The 25,289-nt window shown below is 42.1% G+C and overlaps 2 non-coding genes across 2 annotated transcripts; both read left to right on the top strand.

The window, feature by feature from the left end:
• The first annotated feature begins 1,232 nt into the window (after positions 1-1,232).
• Positions 1,233-1,340, top strand: LOC112805110 (small nucleolar RNA R71). The gene has a single exon (XR_003203719.1). It is a non-coding gene; the product is annotated as a small nucleolar RNA R71 (small nucleolar RNA).
• A 7,878-nt stretch (positions 1,341-9,218) lies between these two features.
• On the top strand, positions 9,219-9,326 carry LOC112805109 (small nucleolar RNA R71). The gene has a single exon (XR_003203718.1). It is a non-coding gene; the product is annotated as a small nucleolar RNA R71 (small nucleolar RNA).
• The last annotated feature ends 15,963 nt before the right edge of the window (positions 9,327-25,289 follow it).

The raw sequence follows: 25,289 nt of genomic DNA, 5'->3' as shown, positions 1-25,289 counted from the left end.
CTCAAAGATCCCTAGCTTCTTCATTACAAAGAGAGGCATGAGGTTTATACTTGACCCTAGGTCACACAGAGCCTTCTCAAAGGTCATGGTGCCTATGTTATAAGGGATTGAGAACTTTCCAGGGTCTTGCCTCTTTTGAGGTAATCTCTGCCTAGTCAAGTTATCCAATTCTTTGGTGAGCAAAGGGGGTTCATCTTCCCAAGTCTCATTACTAAATAACTTGTCATTTAGCTTCATGATTGCTCCAAGGTATTTAGCAACTTGCTCTTCAGTGACATCTTCATCCTCTTCAGAGGAAGAATACTCATCAGAGCTCATGAATGGCAAAAGTAAATCCAATGGAATCTCTATGGTCTCAGTGTGAGCCTCAGATTCCCATGGTTCCTCATTAGGGAACTCATTGGAGGCCAGTGGACACCATTGAAGTCTTCCTCAGTGGCATTCACTGCCTCTTTCTCCTCTCCAAATTCGGTCATGTTAATGGCCTTGCACTCTCCTTTTGGATTCTCTTCTGTATTGTTTGGAAGAGTACTAGGAGGGAGTTCAGTAACTCTCTTACTCAGCTGACCCACTTGTGCCTCCAAGTTTCTAATGGAGGACCTTGTTTCAGTCATGAAACTTTGAGTGGTTTTGATTAGATCAGAGACCATGGTTGCTAAGTCAGAGTGGCTCTGCTTAGAATTCTCTGTCTATTGCTGAGAAGATGATGGAAAAGGCTTGCCATTGCTAAACCTGTTTCTTCCACCATTATTGTTGAAACCTTGTTGAGGTCTCTGTTGATCCTTCCATGAAAGATTTGGATAATTTCTCCATGAAGGATTATAGGTGTTTCCATAGGGTTCTCCCATGTAATTCACCTCTTCCATTGAAGGGTTCTCAGGATCATAAGCTTCTTCTTCAGATGAAGCTTCCTTAGTACTGCCTGGTGCAGTTTGCATTCCAGACAGACTCTGAGAAATCATATTGACTTGCTGAGTCAATATTTTATTTTGAGCCAATATGGCATTCAGAGTATCAATCTCAAGAACTCCTTTCTTCTGACTTGTCCCATTGTTCACAGGATTCCTTTCAGAAGTGTACATGAATTGGTTATTTGCAACCATTTCAATGAGCTCCTGAGCTTCTGTAGGCGTCTTCTTTAGATAAAGAGATCCTCCAGCAGAGCTATCCAATGACATCTTGGACAGTTCAGACAGACCATCATAGAAAATACCTATGATGCTCCATTCAGAAAGCATGTCAGAAGGACATTTTCTGATCAATTGTTTGTATCTTTCCCAAGCTTCATAGAGGGATTCTCCTTCCTTCTGTCTGAAGGTTTGGACTTCCACTCTAAGCTTACTCAATTTTTGAGGTGAAAAGAACTTTGCCAAGAAGGCATTGACTAGCTTTTCCCAAGAGTTCAGGCTTTCTTTAGGTTGTGAGTCTAACCATATCATAGCTCTGTCTCTTACAGCAAAAGGGAATAGCATAAGTCTGTAGACATCAGGGTTAACCCCATTAGTCTTGACAGTGTCACAGATTTGCGAGAATTCAGCTAAAAACTGATGAGGATCTTCTAGTGGAAGTCCATGGAACTTGCAATTCTGTTGCATTAGAGAAAATAATTGAGGCTTAAGCTCAAAGTTGTTTGCTCCAATGGCAGGGATAGAGATGCTTCTCCCATAGAAGTCGGGAGTAGGTGCAATAAAGTCACCCAGCACCTTCCTTGCATTGTTGGCATTGTTGTTGTTTTTGGCTGCCATGGGTTCTTCTTCTTTGAAGAATTCTGTTAGGTCCTCTACAGAGAATTGTGCTTTAGCTTCTCTTAGCTTTCGCTTCAGGGTCCTTTCAGGTTCAGGGTCAGCTTCAACAAGAATGCCTTTGTCTTTGCTCCTGCTCATATGAAGGAGAAGAGAACAAGAAAATGTGAAATCCTCTATGTCACAGTATAGAGATTCCTTGAGGTGTCAGAGGAACAGAAAAATAGAAAGAAGAGGTAGAAGAATTCAAACTTAGTGAGATATAGTTCGAATTGTGCATTGAGGAGGAGTGTTACTCCATAAATAGAAGGATGTGAGAAGAGGGGAAGAGATTTTCAAAAATCAAGTTGAAAAAGAAATAAAGTAATTTTGAAATAAAAAAAATATGATTGAAAACTATTTTGAAAAAGATTTGATTTTGAAAATCAATGACTTGGCTAACAAGAAAAGATATGATTCAAACATTAAACCTCTCTCAATAGAAAAGGCAACATACTTGGAATGTTAAATCAAATCATTAATTGTTAGCAAGTATTTTTGAAAATGGAAAGAAATTGATTTTGAAAATATATGATTGAAAAGATATAATTTGAAAAAGATTTGATTTTGAAAAACTCTTGAAACCTTAAAAAAAAATTTGCATTAAAAACAAAATCTTCCCTCTTGTGCCATCCTGGCGTTAAACGCCCAGAATGGTATCTATTCTGGCGTTTAACGCCCAAAATGCTACCCTTTTGGGCATTAAACGCCCAACCAGGTATCCTGGCTGGCGTTTAAATGCCAGTTTTCCTTCCTCACTAAGCATTTTGAACGCCCAGCTTTTTCTGTGTATTTCCTCTGCTGCATGTACTGAATCTTCAGTTCTCTGTATTATTTCGTAATTTTTTTTGTGCTTTTTCGAAAATTATATGGAAAATGGAAAATAAAGGTTTCAGAATTCTTAATGAGAATTCCAGGAATCATTGCAATGCTAGTCTACGACTCCGGTCCAGGAATTAGACATGGCTTCACAGCCAGCCAAGCTTTCAAAGAAAGCTTCGGTCCAAAACACTAGACATGGCCAATGGCCAGCCAAGCCTTAGCAGATCATTGCTCCAACAGCAAGATTAATAGAAATCAATAAGCTCTTGTGATGATGAGTTGAAACCTCGGTCCAATAAGATTAGACATGGCATCACAGCCAGCCAGACTTCAACAGATCATCATGAAACTCTAGAACTCATTCTTAAGAATTCTGAAAAATACCTAATCTAAGCAACAAGATGAACCGTCAGTTGTCCAAACTCAAACAATCCCCGGCAACGACGCCAAAAACTTGGTGCGCGGAAATTGTGATCATCAATGGCGCCATCAACATGGTACGCTCAATTGCAATCTCAACTCTTTATCACAACTTCGCACAACTAACCAGCAAGTGCACTGGGTCGTCCAAGTAATAAACCTTATGCGAGTAAGCGTCGATCCCACGGAGATTGTTGGTATGAAGCAAGCTATGCTCATCTTGTAAATCTTAGTCAGGCAGACTCAAATGGTTATAGAGGATAATATAAAATATAAGATAAGGATAGAGATACTTATGCAATTCATTGGTGAGAACTTCAGATAAGCGTATGAAGATGCTTTGTCCCTTCCGTCTCTCTGCTTTCCTATTGTCTTCATCCAATCCTTCTTACTCCTTTCCATGGCAAGCTGTATATTGTGCATCACCGTTGTTAGTGGCTACAGTCCCGTCCTCTCAGTGAACATGTTCAACGCACCCTGTCACGGTATGGCTATTCAGCTGTCGGTTCTCGATCATGTCGGAATAGAATCCAGTGATTCTTTTGCGTCTGTCACTAACGCCCCACAATCGCGAGTTTGAAGCTCGTCACAGTCATCCAATCATTGCATCCTACGCAAAATACCACAGAAAAGGTTTAGACCTTCTGGATTCTCTTGAATGCCGCCATCAATTCTAGCTTTTACCACAAAGATTCCGGTTAAAGAATCCAAGAGATATCCACCCAATCTAAGGTAGAACGGAGGTGGTTGTCAGGCACACGTTCATAGGTGAGAATGATGATGAGTGTCACGGATCATCACATTCATCAAGTTGAAGAACAAGTGATATCTTAGAACAAGAACAAGCTGAATTGAATAGAAGAACAATAGTAATTGCATTAATACTCGAGGTACAGCAGAGCTCCACACCTTAATCTATGGTGTGTAGAAACTCCACCGTTGAAAATACATAAGAACAAGGTCTAGGCATGGCCGTGAGGCCAGCCCCATGATCTAAGATAGCATAAAACTCGAAGATAGCTACCAAGATGATAATACAATAGCAAAAGGTCCTACTTATAGGGAACTAGTAGCTTAAGAATTACAAAGATGAGTAAATGACATAAAAATCCACTTCCGGGCCCACTTGGTGTGTGCTTGGGCTGAGCATTGAAGCATTTTCATTAGAGACTCTTCTTGGAGTTAAATGCCAACTTTCATGCCAGTTTGGGCGTTTAACTCCCATTCTTGTGCCAGTTCCGGCGTTAAACGCCGGTCAATTTTGAGCTGATTTGGAACGCCAGTTTGGGCCATCAAATCTTTGGCAAAGTATGGACTATTATACATTTCTGGAAATCCCAGGATGTCTTCTTTCCAACCCCGTTGAGAGCGTGCCAATTGGGGTTCTGTAGCTCCAGAAAATCCACTTCGAGTGTAGGGAGTTCAGAATCCAACAGCATCTGCAGTCCTTTTAGTCTCTGAATCAGATTTTTGCTCAGATCCCTCAATTTCAGCCAGAAAATACCTGAAATCACAGAAAAATACACAAACTCATAGTAAATTCAAGAAAAGTGAATTTTAACTAAAAACTAATAAAAATATACTAAAAACTAACTAAAACATACTAAAAACATACTAAAAATAATGCCAAAAAGCGTATAAATTATCCGCTCATCACAACACCAAACTTAAATTGTTGCTTGTCCCCAAGCAACTGTAAATCAAATAAGATAAAAAGAAGAGAATATGCAATGAACTCCAAAAACATCTATGAAGATCAGTATTAATTAGATGAGCGGGGCTTTTAGCTTTTTGCCTCTGAACAGTTTTGGCATCTCACTCTATCTTTTGAAATTCAGAATGATTGGCTTCTCTAGGAACTCAGAATCCAGATAGTGTTATTGATTCTCCTAGTTAAGTATGATGATTCTTGAACACAGCTACTTTATGAGTCTTGGCCGTGGCCCAAAGCATTCTGTCTTCCAGTATTACCACCGGATACATATATGCCACAGACACATAATTAGGTGAACCTTTTCAGATTGTGACTCAGCTTTGCTAGAGTCCCCAATTAGAGGTGTCCAGGGTTCTTAAGCACACTCTTTTTGCATTGGATCACAAATTCATTATTTTTTCTTTTTCTCTTTGCTTCCTTTCTCTCTTTTTTCGTTTTTTTCGTTTTTTTCTTTTTTTTTTGAATTCACTGCTTTTTCTTGCTTCAAGAATCATTTTTATGATTTTTCAGATCCTCAGTAACTGTCTCTTTTTTAATATTCTTTCAAGAGCCGATAATTTAACATTCATGAACAAAAAATTCAAAAGACATATGCACTGTTCAAGCATACATTCAGAAGTCAAAGTATTGCCACCACATCAAAATAATTAATCTGTTATAAAATTCAAAATTTATGCAGTTCTTCTCTTTTTCAATTAAGATTTCATTCAAGAGAGGTGATAGATTCATAGGACATTCATAACTTTAAGGCATAGACACTAGGACACTAATGATCATAAGACATAAACATGGATAAACATAAGCATGAAAATTCAAAAAACAGGAAAATAAAGAACAAGGAGATTAAAGAACGGGTCCACCTTAGTGATGGCGGCTTGTTCTTCCTCTTGAAGATCTTATGGAGTGCTTGAGCTCCTCAATGTCTCTTCCTTGCCTTTGTTGCTCCTCTCTAATGATTCTTGGATCTTCTCTAATTTCATGGAGGAGAATGGAATGTTCCTGGTGCTCCACCCTTAGTTGTCCCATGTTGGAACTCAATTCTCCTAGGGAGGTGTTGATTTGCTCCCAATAGTGTTGAGGAGGAAAGTGCTGGGCTTGTCTTCATCAATGAGAATATCTCTTTCTATGTCAACTCCAACTGAATAACAGAGGTGATAAATGAGATGAGGAAAGGCTAACCTTGCCAAGATAGAGGACTTGTCCGCCACCTTATAGAGTTCTTGGGCTATAACCTCATGAACTTCCACTTCCTCTCCAATCATGATGCTATGAATCATGATGGCGCGGTCTATAGTAACTTCGGACCGGTTGCTAGTGGGAATGATTGAGCGTTGAATAAACTCCAACTATCCCCTAGCCACGGGCTTGAGGTCATGCCTTCTCAGTTGAACCGGCTTCCCTCTTGAATATTTCTTCCATTGAGCGCCCTCTTCACAAATGTCTGTGAGGACTTGGTCCAACCTTTGATCAAAGTTGACCCTTCTAGTGTTAGGGTGTTCATCTCCTTGCATCATGGGCAAGTTGAATGCCAACCTTACATTTTTCGGACTAAAATCTAAGTATTTCCCCCGAACCATTGTAAGCCAATTCTTTGGTTCTGGGTTCACACTTTGATCATGGTTCTTGGTGACCCATGCATTGGCATAGAACTCTTGAACCATTAAGATTCCAACTTGTTGAATGGGGTTGGTAAGAACTTCCCAACCTTTTCTTCGGATCTCATGTCGGATCTCTGCATATTCACTCTTTTTGAGTTTGAAAGGGACCTCGGGGATCACTTTCTTCAAGGCCACAACTTCATAGAAGTGGTCTTGATGCACTCTTGAGATGAATCTCTCCATCTCCCATGACTCAGAGGTGGAAGCTTTTGCCTTCCCTTTCCTCTTTCTAGAGGTTTCTCCGGCCTTAGGTGCCATTAATAGTTATGAAAAAGCAAAAAGCAACACTTTTACCACACCAAACTTAGAAGGTTTACTCGTCCTCGAGCAAAAGAAGAAAGAAGAGAGTAGAAGAAGAAGAAATAGAGGAGAGGAGATGGCATTGTGGTTCGGCCAAAGGGGGAGAAGTAGTGTTTAGGTTGTGGGAAAATGAAGGAGTGAAGATGGGTTTATATAGGGGTGGAGAGAGGTGTATGGTTCGGTCATGTAAGGGTGGGTTTGGGAGGGAAAGTGGTTTGAATTTGAATGGTGAGGTAGGTGGGGTTTTATGAAGGATGGATGTGAGTGGTGAAGAGAATAGTGGGATTTGATAGGTGAGGGGTTTTTGGGGAAGAGATGTTGAGGTGATTGGTGAATGGGTGTAGAAGAGAGAGAGTGGTAGGGTAGGTGGGGATCCTGTGGGGTCCACAGATCCTGAGGTGTCAAGAAAAATTCATCCCTGCACCAAGTGGCGTGCAAAAATGCCTCTTATGCCAATTCTGGCGTTAAACGCCGGGCTGGTGCCCATTTCTGGCGTTTAACGCCAGCTTCTTGCCCTTTCCTGGCATTTAACGCCAGTCTGGTTTCCCTTTCTGGCGTTAAACACCGAGAATAGTGCCAGACTGGGCGTTAAACGCCCATTTGCTAGCTTCACTGGCGTTTAAACGCCAGCAAGTTCTCCTTCAGGGTGTGCTATTTTTCTTTCTGTTTTTCATTCTGTTTCTGCTTTTTCAATTGATTTTTGTGACTTCCCATGATCATCAACCTATAGAAAATACAAAATAACAAAAGAAAATAGATAGATATAATAAAATTGGGTTGCCTCCCAACAAGCGCTTCTTTAATGTCAGTAGCTTGACAGTGGGCTCTCATGGAGCCTCACAGATACTCAGAGCAATGTGGGAACCTCCCAACACCAAACTTAGAGTTTGAATGTGGGGGTTCAACACCAAACTTAGAATTTGGTTGTGGCCTCCCAACACCAAACTTAGAGTTTGACTGTGGGGGCTCTGTTTGACTCTGTTTTGAGAGAAGCTCTTCATGATTTCTCTCCATGGTAACAGAGGGGTATCCTTGTGCTTTAAACACAAGGGATTCTTCATTCACTTGAATGATCAATTCTCCTCTGTCAACATCAATCACAGCCTTTGTTGTGGCTAGGAAGGGTCTGCCAAGGATGATAGATTCATCCATGCACTTCCCAGTCTCTAGGACTATGAAATCAGCAGGGATGTAATGGTCTTCAACTTTTACCAGAACATTCTCTACAAGTCCATAAGCTTGTTTTCTTGAGTTATCTGCCATCTCTAGTGAGATTCTTGCAGCTTGCACCTCAAAGATCCCTAGCTTCTTCATTACAAAGAGAGGCATGAGGTTTATGCTTGACCCTAGGTCACACAGAGCCTTCTCAAAGGTCATGGTGCCTATGTTACAAGGGATTGAGAACTTTCCAGGGTCTTGCCTCTTTTGAGGTAATCTCTGCCTAGTCAAGTTATCCAATTCTTTGGTGAGCAAAGGGGGTTCATCTTCCCAAGTCTCATTACTAAATAACTTGTCATTTAGCTTCATGATTGCTCCAAGGTATTTAGCAACTTGCTCTTCAGTGACATCTTCATCCTCTTCAGAGGAAGAATACTCATCAGAGCTCATGAATGGCAGAAGTGAATCCAATGGAATCTCTATGGTCTCAGTGTGAGCCTCAGATTCCCATGGTTCCTCATTAGGGAACTCATTGGAGGCCAGTGGACGCCCATTGAAGTCTTCCTCAGTGGCATTCACTGCCTCTTTCTCCTCTCCAAATTCGGTCATGTTAATGGCCTTGCACTCTCCTTTTAGATTCTCTTCTGTATTGTTTGGAAGAGTACTAGGAGGGAGTTCAGTAACTCTCTTACTCAGCTGACCCACTTGTGCCTCCAAGTTTCTAATGGAGGACCTTGTTTCAGTCATAAAACTTTGAGTGGTTTTGATTAGATCAGAGACCAAGGTTGCTAAGTCAGAGTGGCTCTGCTTAGAATTCTCTGTCTATTGCTGAGAAGATGATGGAAAAGGCTTGCCATTGCTAAACCTGTTTCTTCCACCATTATTGTTGAAACCTTGTTGAGGTCTCTGTTGATCCTTCCATGAAAGATTTGGATAATTTCTCCATGAAGGATTATAGGTGTTTCCATAGGGTTCTCCCATGTAATTCACCTCTTCCATTGAAGGGTTCTCAGGATCATAAGCTTCTTCTTCAGATGAAGCTTCCTTAGTACTGCCTGGTGCAGTTTGCATTCCAGACAGACTCTGAGAAATCATATTGACTTGCTGAGTCAATATTTTATTCTGAGCCAATATGGCATTCAGAGTATCAATCTCAAGAACTCCTTTCTTCTGACTTGTCCCATTGTTCACAGGATTCCTTTCAGAAGTGTACATGAATTGGTTATTTGCAACCATTTCAATGAGCTCCTGAGCTTCTGTAGGCGTCTTCTTCAGATAAAGAGATCCTCCAGCAGAGCTATCCAATGACATCTTGGACAGTTCAGACAGACCATCATAGAAAATACCTATGATGCTCCATTCAGAAAGCATGTCAGAAGGACATTTTCTGATCAATTGTTTGTATCTTTCCCAAGCTTCATAGAGGGATTCTCCTTCCTTCTGTCTGAAGGTTTGGACTTCCACTCTAAGCTTACTCAATTTTTGAGGTGAAAAGAACTTTGCCAAGAAGGCATTGACTAGCTTTTCCCAAGAGTTCAGGCTTTCTTTAGGTTGTGAGTCCAACCATATCCTAGCTCTGTCTCTTACAGCAAAAGGGAATAGCATAAGTCTGTAGACATCAGGGTTAACCCCATTAGTCTTGACAGTGTCACAGATTTGCGAGAATTCAGCTAAAAACTGATGAGGATCTTCTAGTGGAAGTCCATGGAACTTGCAATTCTGTTGCATTAGAGAAAATAATTGAGGCTTAAGCTCAAAGTTGTTTGCTCCAATGGCAGGGATAGAGATGCTTCTCCCATAGAAGTTGGGAGTAGGTGCAATAAAGTCACCCAGCAACTTCCTTGCATTGTTGGCATTGTTGTTGTTTTTGGCTGCCATGGGTTCTTCTTCTTTGAAGAATTCTGTTAGGTCCTCTACAGAGAATTGTGCTTTAGCTTCTCTTAGCTTTCGCTTCAGGGTCCTTTTAGGTTCAGGGTCAGCTTCAACAAGAATGCCTTTGTCTTTACTCCTGCTCATATGAAGGAAAAGAGAACAAGAAAATGTGAAATCCTCTATGTCACAGTATAGAGATTCCTTGAGGTGTCAGAGGAACAAAAAAATAGAAGGAAGAGGTAGAAGAATTCAAACTTAGTGAGATATAGTTCGAATTGTGCATTGAGGAGGAGTGTTACTCCATAAATAGAAGGATGTGAGAAGAGGGGAAGAGATTTTCAAAAATCAAGTTGAAAAAGAAATAAAGTAATTTTGAAATAAAAAAAATATGATTGAAAACTATTTTGAAAAAGATTTGATTTTGAAAATCAATGACTTGGCTAACAAGAAAAGATATGATTCAAACATTAAACCTCTCTCAACAGAAAAAGCAACATACTTGGAATGTTAAATCAAATCATTAATTGTTAGAAAGTATTTTTGAAAATGGAAAGAAATTGATTTTGAAAATATATGATTGAAAAGATATGATTTGAAAAAGATTTGATTTTGAAAAACTCTTGAAACCTTAAAAAAAAATTTGCATTAAAAACAAAATCTTCCCTCTTGTGCCATCCTGGCGTTAAACGCCCAGAATGGTATCCATTCTGGCGTTTAACGCCCAAAATGCTACCCTTTTGGGCATTAAACGCCCAACCAGGTATCCTGGCTGGCGTTTAAACGCCAGTTTTCCTTCCTCACTAAGCATTTTGAACGCCCAGCTTTTTCTGTGTATTTCCTCTGCTGCATGTACTGAATCTTTAGTTCTCTGTATTATTTTGTAATTTTTTTGTGCTTTTTCGAAAATTATATGGAAAATGGAAAATAAAGGTTTCAGAATTCTTAATGAGAATTCTAGGAATCATTGCAATGCTAGTCTAAGACTCCGGTCCAGGAATTAGACATGGCTTCACAGCCAGCCAAGCTTTCAAAGAAAGCTTCGGTCCAAAACACTAGACATGGCCAATGGCCAGCCAAGCCTTAGCAGATCATTGCTCCAACAGCAAGATTAATAGAAATCAACAAGCTCTTGTGATGATGAGTTGAAACCTCGGTCCAATAAGATTAGACATGGCTTCACAGCCAGCCAGACTTCAACAGATCATCATGAAACTCTAGAACTCATTCTTAAGAATTCTGAAAAATACCTAATCTAAGCAACAAGATGAACCGTCAGTTGTCCAAACTCAAACAATCCCCGGCAACGACGCCAAAAACTTGGTGCGCGGAAATTGTGATCATCAATGGCGCCATCAACATGGTACGCTCAATTGCAATCTCAACTCTTTATCACAACTTCGCACAACTAACCAGAAAGTGCACTGGGTCATCCAAGTAATAAACCTTATGTGAGTAAGGGTTGATCCCACGGAGATTGTTGTTATAAAGCAAGCTATGGTCATCTTGTAAATCTTAGTCAGGCAGACTCAAATGGTTATAGAGGATAATATAAAATATAAGATAAGGATAGAGATACTTATGCAATTCATTGGTGAGAACTTCAGATAAGCGTATGAAGATGCTTTGTCCCTTCCATCTCTCTGCTTTCCTATTGTCTTCATCCAATCCTTCTTACTCCTTTCCATGGCAAGCTGTATATTGGGCATCACCGTTGTCAGTGGCTACAGTCCCATCCTCTCAGTGAACATGTTCAACGCACCCTGTCACGACACGACTATTCAGCTGTCGGTTCTCGATCATGTCGGAATAGAATCCAGTGATTCTTTTGCGTCTGCCACTAACGCCCCACAATCGCGAGTTTGAAGCTCGTCACAGTCATCCAATCATTGAATCCTACTCAAAATACCACAGACAAGGTTTAGACCTTCCGAATTCTCTTGAATGCCGCCATCAATTCTAGCTTATACCACAAAGATTCCGGTTAAAGAATCCAAGAGATATCCACCCAATCTAAGGTAGAACGGAGGTGGTTGTCAGGCACACGTTCATAGGTGAGAATGATGATGAGTGTCACGGATCATCACATTCATCAAGTTGAAGAACAAGTGATATCTTAGAACAAGAACAAGCTGAATTGAATAGAAGAACAATAGTAATTTCATTAATACTCGAGGTACAGCAGAGCTCCACACTTTAATCTATGGTGTGTAGAAACTCCACCGTTGAAAATACATAAAAACAAGGTCTAGGCATGGCCGTGAGGCCAGCCCCATGATCTAAGATAGCATAAAACTCGAAGATAGCTACCAAGATGATAATACAATAGCAAAAGGTCCTACTTATAGGGAACTAGTAGCTTAAGAATTACAAAGATGAGTAAATGACATAAAAATCCACTTCCGGGCCCACTTGGTGTGTGCTTGGGCTGAGCATTGAAGCATTTTTGTTAGAGACTCTTCTTGGAGTTAAACGCCAGCTTTCATGCCAGTTTGGGCGTTTAACTCCCATTCTTGTGCCAGTTCCGGCGTTAAACGCCGGGCAATTTTGAGCTGATTTGGAACGCCGGTTTGGGCCATCAAGTCTTGGGCAACGTATGGACCATTATACATTGCTGAAAAGCCCAGGATGTCTACTTTCCAACGCCATTGAGAGCGCGCCAATTGGGCTTCTTTAGCTCCAGAGAATCTACTTCGAGTGCAGGGAGGTCAGAATCCAACAGCATCTGCAGTCCTTTTAGTCTCTGAATCAGATTTTTGCTCAGATCCCTCAATTTCAGCCAGAAAATACCTGAAATCATAGAAAAATACACAAACTCATAGTAAAGTCCAGAAAAGTGAATTTTAACTAAAAACTAATAAAAATATACTAAAAACTAACTAAAACATACTAAAAACAATGCCAAAAAGCGTATAAATTATCCGCTCATCAAACACCCACTAATGATACTAAGACAGTGCTGAAGTTCCTCCAGAAGCATATCTTCAGCGGGTTTGGTGTCCCTAGAATATTGATTAGTGATGGGGGCACTCATTTCTGTAATAAACAGCTTGACTCTGCTCTGATCCGATATGGAATTAACCACAAAGTGACAACTCCGTATCATCCACAGACAAATGGGCAGGCTGAAGTCTCAAATAGAGAACTAAAACAAATCCTGGAACGGATTGTAAATACCCGTAGAAAGGATTGGGCAAGAAGTCTGGATGATGCTCTGTGGGCATACAGAACCGCATTCAAGACTCCTATATGGACATCTCCATACCAGCTTGTGTATGGTAAAGTCTGTTATCTACCAGTGGAATTGGAACACAAGGCCTACTGGGCAACCAGGTTCCTAAACCTTGATACCAAGGTAGCTGGAGAGAAAAGACTACTCCAACTAAATGAGCTGGATGAGTTCAGACTCAATGCTTTCGAAAATGCTAAAATTTACAAGGAGAAAGCAAAAAGGTGGCATGACAGAAAACTATCATCTAGGGTCTTTGAGCCAGGATAGAAGATTCTGTTGTTTAACTCTAGACTCAGATTGTTCCTTGGGAAACTGAAATCCCGGTGGAAGGGGCCATATGTGATTATAAGTGTGTCAGCATATGGATATATAGCGCTTCAGGATATTGACTCTGACAAAAAGTTCATTGTTAATGGGCAGAGAGTCAAACATTATCTTGAAGGCAATGTTGAGTAAGAATACTCCAAACTGAGATTGGATTAAAGTTCAGTAACGTCCAGCTAAAGACAGTAAAGAAGCGTTTGTTGGGAGGTAATCCAGCCATTTGTATAGATTATATTTTTTAATATATAAGTTTATTTAATTTTATTATTCTTATTTGTTAATACATTTCAGTGAATAATACAGAGAAATAAAGGTTTAGAACATAAAGCAGAAGAATCACAGAGAAAAAGAGCTCACTGGCATCAAAACGCCAGTAAAGAGGCATTTTGGGCGTTAAACGCCAGAATGGCTATTGTTTCGAGGGTTACCTGAAACTGTAGGTCGATCTTGGACGAGATCTTCTATGCTGGTTGGAGCCGACGTGTCTGGCAGGTGTGTAGCAGCCGGAGCTGGTGTGTCCGACTTGTGAAACTGAGAATGCTGCTGATCCTTTGTCACCGAAGGGTGGGGGTACCTGCAAGGGACTCCGATGCGTAAGTTAGCAAAGGTATTAAACAGGTATTGAGTAGAATCAGAGTATGAATTATACCTGGGTGTTCCAGTGTATTTATAATGGTGAGATGTGACCTTCTGTGGATAAGTTAAGTTAGTTATCTTATCTTATCTTTATCTTATCTTCAAGTGAGATCATCTTATCTTCAAGGGAACCGCGCTTCTTTCTGTAGGCTTGGGCTGCCTTAGGATTTGGGGCGTGTTCCTCTATTTGGGCCCTTTTTTGGGCTTTTCTGGTGACTTGGCCGAGCTCTTTGGAAAGAGGTCGGGTTGTCCTGACTTGAAGAGGTCAGTCGCTTTGTCTGTCGAACATCCCGGGTCGGACAGCTTGACCTAGGGTATGAACAGTGCCCCTGCTTGAGCTCGGTCTTCTTTTTTGAGGTCGAGTCCTTGACTTCAGTCCTTTTTTGATAAAGCCGAACTCAAGCATTTTGTCGATTCCTTTGTAGTAGCTTTTGAATGTAGAACGTTTTCTCTAAAAACGCGCGCTTTTATATCGGCGCTTTGGGAACGTGCGAGGGTTTAATGCCTTTACTAATTTTAGCATTAATTGCCCCGTTTCCCCTTGGCTTCTTTATTTTGATTTTGAAAACCCAGAAACGGTTTCTCTCCTTTTGTTTTCCTTGTAACTTCTTCGCAACTTTTTCTCTTCTCTCTTCGCGCTTTGTCATTCATTGTGCTTCTGCTTCCTAGCGTTTGCAGTGTCGCTTGGCAATTTTTCTGGGCAACTTTCATTTCTGCACTTTTTTTAAGCTTCTTTTCGTCTCCAGGTTAGTCCCATTTTGTGTTTTCTCCTTGATTTTGGCTTTGTGATGAGGTTTTGATTTTGATCCTCCCTTTTTGAAAAAGTTTGGATCTTTCTGTTTCTATTGTGCCCTACAATTGTTGAAATGTGCTTTCTGGGAGTTTCTCCATCTTCTGCATGATCCTTTTTGCTGGATGCTTTTAGGGCTTTTGCATGTTCTTTGTTGTTTCTGTTTTTGATACCGCTTGTTCGCGTCTGTTCCCCGTTTTATTTGAATGTTGCTTTTGTCTGCTCCTGAAAAAGGTTGCATCTTTGATGGTTTCTGCTTGGCGTGCTTGATGTTTGGGGATGCTTTTTGCTTGGTAGACTGTAATGAATTTTGTGTTTTACTTTGATGAAAAATGTTTGCTGTTTTGAATTCTTTCTGAGAAATGCTAGGGTGCAAGCTGTAGATTTTTCCTGGAAACCTTGCTTTGCTACTGCCTCCAAAGGATGCCCCAGGACTTTGGTTTGAGTCTTGGGATTTTCCTTTTCTTGTCTCTTCGCCTGTATCGTATTGACCGAGTTGTTTTCTCCCTTTGTCCAAGATGTTTTTAGTAATCCCATCTTCTTTTCTTATTTGTAGGATTAGTTGGCCTCATGTCTTCTCGCAATAACATTGTAGAGATGTCTTCCAGAGTTCCCGAGGGGATGTCCGATTGGCTGGACTCCCTTGTTTTGTTATGTGTTTCTGTTGTGGATGCTGAATTTTGCACAGAGCTGAGGAAGCGCCATAGGATTTGTGGTAACAATGCCCGCGAGGAGGATTACGAGCTTGTTGCTCCTGATTCTGATGAGAGAGTTTGTTTTCCGACTTCCATTGAGAGGGAGCGTCCCTTCTTCTATGCCTATGAATACTTCTTCAGTCAGTTGAACGTTACTTTTCCTTTTACTGCTTTCGAGACCGACCTGTTGTGGTCGTGTAATATTGCCCCCTCCCAGCTTCATCCAAATTCCTGGGGTTTTATAAAATTTTTCAGCTTCTCTGCCGAGAATTAGATGTAACACCCTCTCAGACTCTTTTCCTTTATTTGTTTATTTCCGCCAAGCCTGGCGGTTCTTCAAAAAGGAAAGCTTCTTGGGTTTCCTTCAGGTCCGCCCAGAGCCATAAAGTTTTTGCTATGTATGATGAGTCCTTTAAGGACTTCAAGAATTACTTCTTTAAGGTTCGTGCTGTCGAGGGGGCCCGCCCCTTTTTTCTTAATGAAAACGATGAGCCTTCTTTCCCTCTAGAGTGGCAGAGGGATGTGAGAGTGTCTCGCTATACCTGGGAGATGCTTGATGATGTTGAGCGTGCCTTTGTTGTTGTGCTTGAGGATTTATGGGGAGCCCCGCCCCATCTTGATACAAAAAGGTTTTTGAATGATCCGTCCTTGGTTCGGACTATTTTGGGTACTTGTCTGGCTTGTTTCTACACTTGTTTCTTGATTTTTCCTTCCTTTTATTGTGATTGTAACTCTTTGGCTGTGGCTGGTTCTGTATTTGCAGAGATGTCAAAGAACAACGAATCCATGAAGGCCTTTAAAAAGGCAAAGAAGGCAACTGCTGCTCTGAACATCTCGACCAAGGTTGCCGGGGAGGGATCTTCTCAGGTCCCAGTAAAGCCTCCTGTACCGAGTTCTCCTGGGCCGAGGAAAGCAACTTCTACCCGTCGGTTTCGTCAGGTCGATCCTCCACAGACTTCTGCCGTTGCTTCTGGCACTCCTCCTAGTAAGAAGCAAAAAACGACTAAGCTTTTCAACCTTGATGCTCCTGACTTTGATCCGATCGAGTTTGTAGATCAATAAATCGGTCCTTATGGTGCCCTCTCTATGGATGACGTATCACTTCTTCATCATTTTGATTATGTAACTTGAAGTGGTATCAAGTTGGCACACATGGGAGCGGCCCTGTATCGAACTGCTCAAAGTCTTCCTCTCCATGCCACCAAAGCTTTTATAGAGGAGGCCAAACGGGAGTTTGATCGGATAAAAGGCTTGAAAGAGGAGCTCGAAGTGAAGGTGGCCAAGTTGAAAAAAGATTTGGCAAATGAGAAGGCGAGTTCCCTCTCTTTGGCTGCCTCTGTAAGGTTGGCTGAGGATACGGCACTGAGACATAAGGATAGCTATGTCACATCTTATCGGGAGGGAATGCGTCTGAAGGAGGAGTTGGAGAACGTCCGAGCTGATTACGCCGAGCTCCAGGGTCATCTTGTTGGCAGTGTAACTGCTGCTTATGAGAACCTGAAGGAGCAGGTTCGGATTATTGCTCCTGAGGCCGACCTTACTCTCTTCAGCCTAGACAATGTTGTGAGGGATGGTAAGATTGTCCCTGATGACCAGGATGATGATGATGCTGATCCTCCCCCAGTGCCTTCTGTCAAAGTGTCGACCCCCTCGGTTCCTCCCGTTATGTCTGATCCGGATTGCCAAATTCTGAACCAGGATGATGGAACTGTAGATGCTGTGCCCATTCAGACTCGCCATCCTTCTCCCCGTACTGATGCTGCCGGGAAGGCTCCCGATCTTTGCTGATCTTCTTTTTAGGTATTTGTGTAAATAGCCCGGTTTGTGGGCATTTTGAACTGTTTTTTGTTTTGTTTAACTGCTGACGCTTTTTAGTTGCCTGCCTGGCAACTTTTATTTTGAAAAACAAAAGTAGCTTTCTGAGGTAGATATTGGTGGCCTCCTAAAGCTTTATCATACTATGCTTTTATTGTGCTTTAACATAGTATCTCTTCTGGTATTGGAATCTTGCTGCTTGACCCCTTTGGGTTGCTGTCATACTTATTGTTTGTAGCTTGGATCCTTTGAGGCCGTGAATGTGGAGGGTCCGACTTATTTTTCGGTTTTTCTCGCTCTGGCTTGCATTCTTAGCGCCTCATAACCGATTTCTTTATGTTGGTCCCCTTCTAAGTTATTTTTGTAATCCTCTTTCTTGGACCTTTGTCAGGTCTCTTTCAGGGATTACTTTTATAACTTATCTTGTAGGAGACCGACTTCGTTAGGTCGATCTCTTCTAGGTTGTTTTTGTAATCCTCTTTCTTGGACCTTTGTTAGGTCTCTTTCAGGGATTACTTTTACAACTTATCTTGTAGGAGACCGACTTCGTTAGGTCGATCTCTTCTAAGTTATTTTTGTAATCCTCTTTCTTGGACCTTTGTTAGGTCTCTTTTTAGGGATTATTTTTACAACTTGTCTTGTAGGAAACCGACTTCGTTAGGTCGATCTCTTCTAAGTTATAGCAATTCCTCTTTAATAGGGTTGGCCAAACCTCTTTTCAGGGATTTGCTGATAACTTGGGTTGACTTGGTCCGACTTTTTAGTGTCAGCCAGTCTTTTTAAGTTATTATATAGCAAGCCATAAGACCTCGTCAGGTTCTTTTTGGGATCACTTTCGATAACTTCTTGCATTATTCTGTGTTCATCTTTGCCGATTTGTAGATGGTGGTTTCTGTCCCAGTTTGATCGACCTTTAGGCGAATCGCGTTTTCACTTTTGTCGGACAATCATTCCCATCGAGATCGTACAGTGAATCTGTTCTTCACTTTCTGTCGATCTGTTGCTTTATAATCGGATGATGAATGCTTCAGATTAATGCGTCTTGGGAATTTGTGGAATATCTGAAATGTATTTTATTCAAAGAAAGTGCAAATATATATATGCGGGAGTTTTTTGTACCCTTAAGTCGGATTAGATCTTAGTCTTGATGCCTCATTAAAAAACCTTTTCAGGAAAAAGAGTGCATCTTGTGATGAGATCTTTTACCTTTCCTAGCTATAGTACCTTCTTAGGTTACAGGCGTGCCATGATCTGGGGAGTTCTCGTCCCTCGAGTTCGGATAGTCTGTAGTAGCCCTTCCCAAGTACTTCTATGACTTGGTAGGGTCCTTTCCAGTTGGATGCCAGCTTTCCTTCTCCGGGTCGAGTTGTTCCAATATCATTTCGGATTAAGATGAGATCATTCTCAGCGAAACCTCTTGGCACTACCTTTTGATTATACCTGGAAGCCATTCGCCGCTTTAGTGCTTCTTCTCTGATCCGAGCTCTTTCTTGGATTTCCGGAAGTAGGTCGAGTTCTTCTCTTTGAAGCTGAGAGTTGGTTTGTTCATTGTAGTGGACTACTCGAGGAGACCCTTCTTCGACTTCTATTGGAATCATTGCCTCCACTCCGTATGCTAATCGAAATGGTGATTCGTTTGTGGTGGAATGGGGGGTTGTTCGATACGCCCATAGGACTTGTGGAAGTTCCTCAGCCCAAGCTCCCTTGGCTTCTTGAAGTCTCTGTTTCAACCCGGCCAATATGATTTTGTTGGCCGTTTCAGCTTGTCCATTGGCTTGGGGATGTTCGACGGAGGTGAACTGGTGTTTTATATTCAAGTCGGCCACTAGTTTTCTGAAGCCTACATCTGTGAATTGGGTGCCATTATCTGTGGTGATAGAGTATGGGACCCCAAACCTTGTAACAATGTTCCTATATAGGAATTTGCGGCTTCTTTGAGCAGTGGCGTTGGCTAGGGGTTCTGACTCGATCCACTTTGTGAAATAGTCTACCCCCCACTATGAGGAATTTGACTTGTCCTGATCCCTAGGGAAAGGGTCCGAGAAGATCGAGTCCCCACTTTGCAAATGGCCAGGGTGAAGTCACGCTGATGAGCTTTTCCGGCGGGGCGATGTGAAAGTGGGCATGCTTCTGACATGGTGGACATGTCTTTACAAATTCTGTAGCTTCCTTTTGTAGAGTTGGCCAATAGAATCCCGCCCGAAGTACCTTTTTGGTGAGAGCTTGTGCTCCGAGATGATTACCACAAATGCCGCTATGTACTTCCTCCAAGACTTGCTTTGTACTGGAGGTCGGTACGCATTTTAACAATCATATTGAGATCCCTCTTTTGTACAGGGTGTTGTTTATGATAGTATAGTATTGTGCCTCCCTTTTCAACCTCTTTGCCTCCTTTTCATCTGTAGGGAGCGCTTCTGTTTTGAGGTAGTTAATTATAGGGGTCATCCATCCTTGATCCCGACCTGTTATGGCTAGGACTTTTTCTTCTTCTGATATTGATGGGTTCTGCAGTATTTCCTGGATGAGGCTTCTATTGTTGCCCCCTGGTTTGGTGTTGGCTAATTTTGAGAGTGCGTCAGCTCGGACATTTTGCTCGCGGGGTATGTGGCAGATCCTATATTCCCCGAGTTGTCTGAGCTGTTCTTTGGTTTTATCCAAATATTTTTTCATGGTAGGATCTTTGGCTTGGTAGCTTCTTGTTATTTGTGAGGTAACGACTTGTGAGTCACTGTAGATGTGGAGTTTCTGAGCTCCAACCTCCATAGCCAGCTTTAAACCAGTTAATAACGCTTCGTATTCCGCCTGGTTGTTTGAGGCCGGGAATCCGAATTTGAGGGAAAGCTCAAGTTGGGTTCCTTGGTTGCTTTCGATTATCACACCTGCACCGCTTCCGGTTTTATTCGAGGAACCGTCCACGTATATATTCCACTCTATGGGGATCTCCGGGGTGTCTGTGAATTCTGTGATGAAGTCAGCTAGGTATTGTGATTTAATGGTTGTCCGCGCCTCGTATTGGAGGTCAAACTCAGACAACTCGATTGCCCATTGTGGAATTCTTCCTGCTAGATCTGTTTTTTGCAATATCCCCTTTATGGGCTGGTTGGTCCGAACCTTAATAGTATGAGCTTGGAAGTACGGGCGAAGTCATCGGGATGTTAGTATGAGAGCGTAGGCAAATTTCTCTATTTTCTGGTAGTTCAGCTCTGACCCCTGTAGTGCTTTACTAATGAAGTAGACGGGTTGTTGCCCACCTTCATCTTTTCTAGTTAGTGCTGAGGCTATTGCCCGACTTCCTATTGCGAGGTACAGTATGAGTGGTTCTCCCTCTCGTGGTCGAGATAGGATAAGTGGCCGTCCCAAGAATTCTTTGAAGTCTCGGAAGGCTTGTTCACATTCCATTGTCCACTCGAAGTTCTTTCCCTTCCTTAAGGTAGCGTAGAAGGGGAGGGATCTTATTGCTGACTCTGCTAAGAATCTGGACAAGGCCGCCAATCTCCCATTGAGTTGTTGTACCTCTTTGACGCAGGTTGGGCTCTTGATGTTGAGTATGGCCTGGCATTTATCTGGATTTGCCTCGATTCCTCTTTCTGTGAGAATAAAGCCCAAGAATTTACCTGCTTCCACTGAGAAGGTGCATTTAGCCGGGTTGAGTCGCATGCCGTGCTTCCGTATGGTATCGAACACTTGAACCAAGTCGGACAGTAATGTCTCTTCACTTTGTGTCTTTATCAACATGTCATCCACGTAGACCTCCATGATTTTTTCGATGTGGTCTGAGAATACTTTATTCATTAGCCTTTGATAAGTAGCTCCTGCGTTCTTAAGGCCGAAAGGCATTATGATGTAGCAATAATTTGCTTTGGGTGTGAGAAACGAGGTTTTTTCAGGATCCGGTGGATACATTGGGATCTGGATGTACCCTGAGTATGCATCCATAAACAAGAGATATTTATATCCCGATGAGGCATCTACTAGAGCGTCGATGCTTGGGAGTGGATAAGGATCTTTTGGGCAGGCTTTGTTGAGGTCGGTGTAGTTGGTGCACATTCGCCACTTCCCATTTGACTTTCTCACCAAGACAACATTTGCTAGCCACAGTGGGTACTTAACTTCTCTTATGAACCCTGCCTCTAGTAGTGCTTGTACCTGTTCTGCTACAGCCTGAGACCGTTCTGGCCCTAGTTTTCTTCGTCTTTGTTGTACCGGCCGGGATCCCGGATAGACTGCCAACTTGTGGCTCATCAGTTCGGGATCTATGCCTGGCATGTCGGCAGCTTTCCATGCGAAGAGATCAACATTATCTCGTAGGAACTGTATTAGTGATTCCTTTGCGTCTCCTTTTAGGATCGTGCCAATATTAGTTGTCTTATCCGAGGTGTCTCCGATCTGAACTTTCTCTACTTCACCTTCGGGCCGTGGACGGAGTTCTTCTCGTCTCTGAACTCTGCCAAGTTCGATTGTATGGAACTCTCCTCCTTCGCCTCAGAGGTTTAGACTTTCGTTATAACAGTGACGCGCCATCTTTTGATCTGCTTTTATTGTAGCTATCCCTTCTGCAGTTGGGAATTTCATACATAGATGTGGAGTTGAGACTATTGCGCCGAGTTGATTTAACGTTGTCCAACCTATTAAGGCATTGTAGGCTGAGCTTACGTCGACCACGATGTAGTTTATCTTGAGTGTTCTGGATTGGTTCCCCTTTCCGAAGGTTGTATGTAGCGATACGTATCCCAGCGGTTGTACTGGGGTTTCCCCAATTCGGAACAGGCTGTTCGGGTATGCTCTTAGCTCTTTTTCTTCTAAGCCAAGCTTGTCGAAGGCAGTTTTGAATAAGATGTCGGCGGAGCTTCCTTGGTCGATTAATGTACGGTGGAGGTTGGCGTTTGCCAATATGATAGTGATGACCATGGGGTCGTCATGTCCTAAGATGATTCCGGATGCATCTTCTTTGGTAAACGTGATTGCTGGGATGTCTGGCACCTCCTTCTTTCCTTCGACATGGTATACTTCTTTGAGGTGTCACTTGCGGGATGATTTGGAGATTCCTCCTCCCGCAAATCCGCCGTGTATCACGTGGACGTGTCTCTCCGATGTGCGAGGTGATCGCTCAGACCGTCCGACATCTTCATCCCTTCTTCTTTTTCTTGGTTTTTCGTCCCGGTTGGCCAAAAACCGATCTAGTTTTCCTTCCCTTACTAATTTTTCTATGACGTTTTTCAAGTCAAAGCATTCGTTGGTGGAATGTCCTCGGACTCGATGATACTCACAATATTCGTTCCGTTTTCCTCCTCCTCTTTTGCCTTTGAGTGGCCGAGCTGGGGGTATTTTTTCCGTATGGCAGACTTCTTTGTAAACATCTACCAAGGATACCCTAAGAGGGGTGTAGTTATGATATTTTTTATTTTCTCCCCGGAGCAATCTTCCTTTTTCTTAGAATCTTTATCTTTATCTCGGTAGGCAGAACCGAACCTCGAGGCTTCCCCAAGTCGAGAATTCTCCTCCATGTTGATGTACTTCTGTGCCCGTTCTTGTACTTCGTCCAGGGATGTAGGGTACTTCTTTGATATAGATTGGCTAAACGGTCCTTCTCGTAGGCCATTTATGAGGCCCATAATGGCAGCTTCTGTTGGTAGACTTTGTATGTCCATGCATGTTTTGTTGAATCTTTCCATATAGTTACGAAGGCTCTGCCGATCTCCTTGTTTGATTCCTAGTAGGCTGAGTGCGTGTTTAGCCTTATCTTTTTGTATGGAAAATCTGGCCAGGAACTTTTTGGCCAGGTCGTCAAAGCTCGAGATGGACTTTGGAGGTAGGCTATCGAACCATCTAACGGCTGTCTTGGTAAGAGTTATTGGAAAGGCTTTGCAGCGAACCGCATCTGAGGCATCAGTGAGGTACATTCTACTTCTGAAATTGCTAAGATGATGGTTGGGGTCTGAAGTGCCGTCATACAGAGTCATATCCGGAAGTTTGAAGTCTTCTGGGATTTTGGTCTTCATAATTTCCCTGGTGAATGGATCTTGATCCTTGCGAGAGCTATCCTCTGGAGTGGATCGAGTAGTTTTAGTTTTGAGATCGGCTTTGAGTTTTAGAAGCTTATCTTCTAATTCTCGGCATCGCCTTATCTCTCGATGTAAATCCTCTTCTTTTTCGCGTTGATGTTGGACTTCTTTCTCGAATTGCTTTAATCGATCTTGAAGCGCCTCTATCACTCCTGGATTTGATGAATTTTTGTCTCCGTTGGGCTCCGGAGTATCTTTGAGTATAGCATCCGCGTTCTTGTGCGGCGTTCTATCTTCCAAGCCTGAATCGTGGTCGTTGTCATGGTCGTCTGCCATGGTGATGGGATGACTTCCAGGTTCCCCGGCAACAGCGCCAATGTTCCGAGGGTTACCTGAAACTGTAGGTCGATCTCGGATGAGATCTTCTGTGGTGGTCGGAGCCGACGTGTCCGGCAGGTGTGTAGCGGCCGGAGCTGGTGTGTCCGACTTGTGGAATTGAGAATGCTGCTGATCCTTTCTCACCGAAAGGTGGGGGGTACCTGCAAGAGACTCCGATGCTTAAGTTAGCAAGGGTATTAAACATGTATTGAGTAGAATTAGAGTATGAGTTATACCTGGGTGTTCCAGTGTATTTATAATGGTGAGATGTGACCTTCTTTGGATCTTATCTTATCTTTATCTTATCTTCAAGTGAGGTTATCTTATCTTCAAGGGAACTGCCCTTCTTTCTGTAGGCTTGGGTTGCCTTAGGATTTGGGGCGTGTTCCTCTATTTGGGCCCTTCTTTGGGCATTCCTGGTGACTTGGCCGAGCTCTTTGGAAAGAGGTCGGGTTGTCCTAACTTGAAGAGGTCGGTCGCTTTGTCTGTCGAACATCCCGGGTCGGACAGCTCGACCCAGGGTATGAACAACTATCATTCTAGGCGTTTAACACCAGTAAAAGTATCATTCTGGGTGTTAAACGCCAGAATGGGCAGCATTTTGGGCGTTTAATGCCAGAAACAGTAGCATCCTGGGCGTTCAGAAAAACGCCCAGTGACAAAGGATTTCTGGCGTTTAACGCCAGTCAGGGTACTTGGTTGGGCGTTAAACGTCCAAATTGGCCACCAGGTGGGTGTTAAACGCCAGAATGGCTAGCATTCTGAGCGTTTAACGCCAGAACAGTAGGAGGGAGGTGAATTTGTTTCCAATTCAAATTTTTTCAAATTTTCATATTTTCATTCATAATTTTCTGCATAAACATGTTTCAAATATTCGTCTTTCAAATTCAATTTTCAAAAATTTAATAATCTTATAAATTCTTCTTGTTTCTTTTTCAAATCTTTTCAAAACATTTTCAAAATGCATTTATCTTTCCAAATTCTTTCCAAATCTTTTTAATTCATCCATATTATCTTTTAATTCTTAGATGCATCAACAAAAATTCAGATTTCACTTCCTCATATCTTTTTCATATCTTTTAAATTTTAAAATCCTATTTTTTTCATATCATAATTATCTTTTATCAATCATATCTTTCTCCCTTATCTTTTTCAAAAATTCAAAACCCACCCCCTCCCTTTTAAATACACATTCGTCCCCCTCTTTGAGCTATTATTCGAATCTTCCTCTCCTTCTCTTCCTCTTCTTTCTTTTCTTTTGCTTGAGGACAAGCAAACCTATAAGTTTGGTGTGATTCTCCATGATCACTAACCAAGATCATGGCCCCTAAAGGAAAACAAACCACTCCAAAAGGCAAGAAAGAAAACAATCCAAAACCACAATGGATGCATGAGAGGTTCTGCACCAAAGAACATGCAGATCATTATTTCAAAATTATGTGCAGGAGATCAGTGATCCCAGAAGTTAAGTTTGATCTGAAAGAAGACGAATATCCAGAGATCCAAGAGCAGATTCGAAATAGAGGTTGGGAAGTCCTAGCTAATCTTGAGATGAATGTGGAAAGAAACATGATCCTGGAATTCTATGCAAATCTGTGGCTGACAGATAAGCAAAGAATGGAGGGAACTGCCTTCCACACTTTTCGAACTATGGTCAGAGGAAAGGTTATTTACTTTCACTTTGATAAAGTGAGA

Source organism: Arachis hypogaea, chromosome 5 (assembly GCF_003086295.3).
Source record: "Arachis hypogaea cultivar Tifrunner chromosome 5, arahy.Tifrunner.gnm2.J5K5, whole genome shotgun sequence".
In the NCBI taxonomy this organism is placed as follows: domain Eukaryota; kingdom Viridiplantae; phylum Streptophyta; class Magnoliopsida; order Fabales; family Fabaceae; genus Arachis; species Arachis hypogaea.
Note: the sequence above shows the minus strand (reverse complement) of the source record. Positions and strands in the feature narration are given on the sequence as shown.